Raw genomic sequence first — 6,318 nt, 5'->3', positions numbered from 1 at the left:
GCAGCGCTTCCTGGTGTGATCTTCTAATCGCCCTGGTGTCTGGCTGCGCATAATCAGCAGCCAGGCGATTTGCCTCAGCCTCCCACCCGGCCATAAAGGTCTCCCCCTTACTCTCACAGAGATTGTGGAGCATGCAGCAAGCAGCAATAACAATGGGGATATTGGTTTGGCTGAGGTCTGAGCGAGTCAGTAACGAGCGCCAGTGACCTTTTAAACATCCAAATGCACATTCTACCACCATTCTGCACTTGCTCAGCCTGTAGTTGAACAGCTCCTGACTCCTGTCCAGATTGCCTGTGTATGGCTTCATGAGCCATGGCATTAAGGGGTAGGCTGGGTCCCCAAGGATAACTATAGGCATTTCAACATCCCCAATGGTTATTTTCTGGTCCGGGAAGTAAGTCCCTTGCTGCAGCCGTTTAAACAGATTAGTGTTCCTGAAGACGCGAGCGTCACGAACCCTTCCCAGCCAGTCCACGTTGATGTTGGTGAAACGTCCCTTGTGATCCACAAGTGCTTGCAGTACCATTGAAAAGTACCCCTTGCGGTTTATGTACTGGGTACCCTGGTGCTCCGGTGCCAAGATAGGGATATGGGTTCCATCTATCGCCCCACCACAGTTAGGGAATCCCATTGCAGCAAAGCCATCCACTATGACCTGCACATTTCCAGGAGTCACTACCTTTCATAGCAGCAGCTCAGTGATTGCTTTGGCTACTTGGATTACAGCAGCCCCCACAGTAGATTTGCCCACTCCAAATTGATTCCCGACTGACCGGTAGTTGTCTGGCGTTGTAAGTTTGCACAGGGCTATCGCCACTCGCTTCTCAACTGTGAGGGCTGCTCTCATCTTGGTATTCTGGCGCTTGAGGGCAGGGGAAAGCAAGTCACAAAGTTCCAAGAAAGTGCCCTTACACATGCGAAAGTTTTGCAGCCACTGGGAATCGTCCCACACCTGCAACACTATGCGGTCCCACCAGTCTGTGCTTGTTTCCCGGGCCCAGAATCGGCGTTCCACAGCTATAACCTGCCCCATTAACAGCATGATCTCCAAAGCACCGGGTCCTGCGGTTTGATAGAATTCCATGTCCATATCCTCATCACTCTCGCCACCGCGCTGCTGTAGCCTACTCCTCGCCACCTGGTTTTGCAGGTTCTGGTTCAGCATAAACTGCACGATAACGCGTGAGGTGTTTACAATGTTCATGACTGCTGTCTTGAGCTGAGTGGGCTCCATGCTTGCCGTGGTATGGCGTCTGCACTGTTCACCCAGGAAAAAGGCGCGAAACGGTTGTCTGCCATTACTTCCCTGGAGAGGGGGGAGGATATACCCAGGACCACCTGCGACAATGTTTGTTGCCCCATCAGGCATTGGGATCTCAACCCAGAATTCCAATGGGCGGAGGAGACTGCGGGAACTATGGGATAGCTACCCACAGTGCAATGCTCCGGAAATCGACGCTAGCCCTGGTACATGGATGTACACCACCAAATTAATGTGCTTAGTGTGGCCGCATACATTCGACTTTATACAATCTGTTTCCAAAATTCAAATTATATAAATTCGGATTAATCCCGTAGTGTAGACATACCCTTTGTGTTTTGATGGCACAGAGCAAACCAAACAGCTAGTCTCACTGTCAGTAGTGGCTTTAGAGTAACACACAGAAGACAGGCCATAAATGCCCTTCTTTAAAAATGTTGCTGTAGAGCTCCTGAAGATTGTTGTGTGGCTAATCCTGCAGGTCCAAGCCTTCTGTCTAGCCACACAGGAGAGCTAAATTAAAACACTGTGAGTTTCAACATCCTGAGAAATTGATGCTTTTGCTCTTAACATTAGAAAGTGGGTTTTTTTTATATATATATATATTTAAAAAACAAGGGGGAAATGTTGAGGTGTTTCTTTTCCTGCACAATTCATGCAATTTCATCCAACAATGGTGCATGTGGAGAGGAGAATTTCATTGCTCTAGTGTGGCATTCAAGTTGAATTTATCTTTTTTTCTGCCAGCGCAACACAACCCCAGTGCTCTACTTACACCCTGTTTGTAAGACATACGTGGGGCCCAGGGCCTATGTTGGCCCTCTGCATATGGGTGCATTTTATCCCTGGAATGTTGTCAGTCATTATTTGCCAGGGGATATTTGCTAGTCAGCTAGTGAAAAAACTCCCCCAGTATTAGCATTCTGTATTAGCCTGAAAACAAAGATTCAGGGCTTGTCCACACTAACATTTAGTTTGTGGCAAGCTGGGGTGTCAATCAACCCCACATTAGCCTGCTACTCACTAACTGTCTGCATGGACCTTGCTGACTTGCACCAACAGTTCCTTAGTGTGCTTTGATCTCACCTGTTTTGAAGTGGGAGTAGGATCAAAGACAGTAAGTCAGCAGGATCCACATGGATTAGTCCATGGCAGGCTTATGCAGGGTAGATTCACATGTCAGCTTGCTGCCAACACAATGTTTGTGTAGACAAGCCCTGAGTCATAAAATTGCAGGACTTGCGATACAAAATATTGCTTAAGTCATCTGATCCATTCTGCTGTGCAAGAATCCGTGCAAGATTGCTTTGTAAGTACATTTTCTCTAGTGCTTTTCCTAGCTCAGTTTTAAAGGGCCTGTGTGAATAGCACGGATACACTGGGGATGTGTAATTGTTGCTCATAAGACATCTAAGGTGTCTAATGAGCAGGCGCTCTGTCTGTGACCAGAAGTCACTAATTTTTAGTCTTGCTAAAGAGAGACTTAGACAATCCTGAAAAATGTCACATTTTCCTGGCATCAACCTGGATTGTTAATCAGACATTTATGTGTAGATGGTAAATTCATCCAGATGGTAGCATTGCTATACTGGATCCGGATAAATAGGATTAGACTGCTATATAGATCATAAGAATATCCAGAGTTATAATAGTAAACATTAAAAAAATAAACAAAGGTACCGGTGGGGATAGAAATCCTCATGCTGAACATAAGAACGGCCGTACTGGGTCAGACCAAAGGTCCATCTAGCCCAGTATCCTGTCTACCGACAGTGGCCAACACCAGGTGCCCCAGAGGGAGTGAACCTAAGAGGTAATGATCAAGTGATCTCTCTCCTGCCATCCATCTCCACCCTCTGACAAACAAAGTCTAGGAATACCATTCCTTACCCATCCTGGCTAATAGCCATTAATGGACTTAACCGCCATGAATTTATCCAGTTCTCTTTTAAATGCTGTTATAGTCCTAGCCTTCACAACCTCCTCGGGCAAGGAGTTCCACAGGTTGACTGTGCACTGTGTGAAGAAGAACGTCCTTTTATTTGTTTTAAACCTGCTGCCCATTAATTTCATTTGGTGGCCCCTAGTTCTTGTATTATGGGAATAAGTAAATAACTTTTCCTTATCTACTTTCTCCACATCACTCATGATTTTATATACCTCTATCATATCCCCCCTTAGTCTCCTCTTTTCCAAGCTGAAAAGTCCTAGCCTCTTTAAAGGCTTCGGGGCTTAAACCAACCTCTAACTATTGGGAGTGAGGAAGAAACTTTCCTTAGAGGCAGGATATCCCATAAATGCCTATTCCAGGGCTTCTTGGTGCATTGAACCCTCTATTACACGTCCCTCTCTGTACTTGATCCGCAGAGACTATAAATGTTACAGCTTCCACATCTGTTAGCTCAAGTTGTAGAGGTTCCCTGGCAGTCCCCAGTTCAATCCCTGTTCGTGACCAAAAATTGCAGTCATCACACACACGTCTGGTGCTGTTCCTCCGCACAGGGCTGAAAATCGGCTCATTTTACCAGTCATTCTTTTTTGGGGGGGAAGAAGGGAGCATGTGAAGAAAATCATTTATAAATAAAAATAACACACTCTCCCGGAGGTGCTGTATCAAGTTCTTTATCTGACAAGTGCTACGATCTACAGTCAAAATGCACACCAGGGCCTTTATGAGCAAATTCTTTTTTTCCCTCCTTGCGAAGACTGTATGTTCCAAAAACATTTATTTACCTAATGACATTAATGGCTCCTTTGGAACCATTACAGATTATTGTGTAAATATCTTTCTAGGGTATTTTAAAACACATCTGATTTACCCAATAGACCGTAGCAGCTCTTTCAGTGACAAGGATCTCTTTTAGTAAAAAAAAAAAATTGGTAGGGTGTTGGGTTAATACCTTCTCTGTTTAGTGTTCTCTCATTGTAAAGAAGTCTTGGGCTGTTACCGGAAAATAAACTCCCTTCCACGGTGCCATGCACGTACAGTAAGCTTCCTGGTTGGTATGTTTCCCATTGGGCTGAAGTCCACACCACCACTGAAATTAGCAGTATTTGGCCTCCTTGCTGGCAGCCTCAGCAGAGAGGACTTGGATTGGATTGGGGGAAGTGGAATGAGCTCCTCTTTCCTGCCGAGAGGTGGCCCCAGCAGGACAGGGTGGGGGCATGTTGGCAGAGCAGCATGGGGGAAGTGTGTATTTGCTACTGTCCGTACTGTACTTGTTCTGTCGATTAAACCAAGGTTGTCTAGCTGGTGGCTCAGCATTCTGGGTGGAGCACTGTATCTGGCCTTAGTTCTATGTATGATCATCCCTCTTCTGCCCATCAGTGCTACGCTGAGACTGTTCAGTGAAGACCTACTTCAGTTGCAGAAGGCCCTCACCTGGAACCACCTGGGGTACTGGAGCAACTGCAACTTTTCCCATGTAGCAGCTGTTCCATTCAATGAATAATTGTGAATGGTGCCTAGAACTGTTGACGCTGTGTTAATTTTGCTTAGGTTTTATTTTCCTCTGGGTCTCAGATGCCCTAAAGACAGAGCTGCACTGGTGCCATTCACCAGGGCTGTCAATCTGGCCTGTCTACCAGCACAGAATTCACATAGAAAATGCATGAAAGATGATCTAGTGGTTAGAGCACTAGCCAAGATTCAATTCTCTTCTCTGCCACAGATGTCCAGTGTAACCTTGGGCAAGTCACTTATACTCAGATCTTCAAAGGTATTTAGGTGCCTAACTTCCATTGATTTTTAATGGGAGTTAAGAGCCTAAATACCTTTGAGGATCTGGGGCTTAGTCTTTCTGTGCTCCAGTTCCACATCTGAAAACTGGGGATAATATCACTGCCCTACTGCATAGGGCAGGGGTCGGCAACCTTTCAGAAGTGGTGGGCCGAGTCTTCATTTATTCACTCTAATTAAAGGTTTTGCATGCCAGTAATACATTTTAACGTTTTTAGACGGTCTCTTTCTATAAGTCTATACTATATAGCTAAACTATTGTTGTATGTAAAATAAATAAGGTTTTTAAAATGTTTAAGAAGCTTCATTTAAAATTAAATTAAAATGCAGAATCTCCCTGGACTGGTGGCCAGGACCCAGGCAGTGTGAGTGCCACTGAAAATTAGCTTGCGTGCCGCCTTCGACACGCGTGCCATAGATTGCCTACCCTTGGCATAGGGGGTTGTGAGGGTAAATACATTAAAAACTGTGAGGCACTCAGATAGATACAACAGAGGTGGATGCCTTATCAGTACCATTGGCCTTGGCTACGCTTGCGAGTTACAGCGCTGTAAAGCCGCCCCCAGCGCTGTAACTCACTCCCCATCCACACTGGCAAGGCATTTGCAGCGCTGTATCTCCGTGGTTGCAGCGCTGCATGTACTCCACGTCCCCGAGAGGAATAGCATGTATTGCGCTGCTACTGCAGCGCTGCGGCGCCAGTGTGGACACCCAATGCGCTGTGACTGGCCTCCAGAAGTATTCGGCAGTATCCCACAATGCCTGTTCTAGCCACTCTGATCATCAGTTCAAACTCTACTGCCCTGGCCTCAGGTAACCAACCATATGACCCACCCTTTGCATTCCCCGGGAATTTTAAAAATCCTCTTCCTGTTTGCTCAGCCCGGCGTGGCGTGGAGTACTATCAGCAAATCTTTCCAGGTGACCATGCCTCCACGTGCCAAGTGAGCCCCAGTATGGAGCAATGGCGAGTTGCTGGACCTCATCAGTGTTTGGGGGAGGAAGCTGTCCAGTCCCAGCTGCGCTCCAGCCGTAGGAGTTACGATACCTTTGGGAAGGTATCAAAGGACATGATGGAAAGGGGCCATGACCGGGACGCTCTGCAGTGCAGGATTAAAGTGAAGGAGCTGCGAAGTGCCTACCGCAAAGCCCGCGACGCAAACGGCCACTTGGGTGCTCCCCCCGCGACCTGCCGATTCTACAAAGAGCTGGATGCGATACTTGGGAGTAATCCCACCTCCACTCCGAGCACCACCATGGACATTTCAGAGCTGGTGTGGGGGGAGGGAGGAGGAGGAAAACAGGAGTGAGGGTG

This window comes from Trachemys scripta, chromosome 2, assembly GCF_013100865.1.
Source record: "Trachemys scripta elegans isolate TJP31775 chromosome 2, CAS_Tse_1.0, whole genome shotgun sequence".
NCBI classification, from domain to species: Eukaryota; Metazoa; Chordata; order Testudines; family Emydidae; genus Trachemys; species Trachemys scripta.
The sequence above is the reverse complement of the archived record's forward strand: the minus strand, read 5'-3'. Positions refer to the sequence as shown.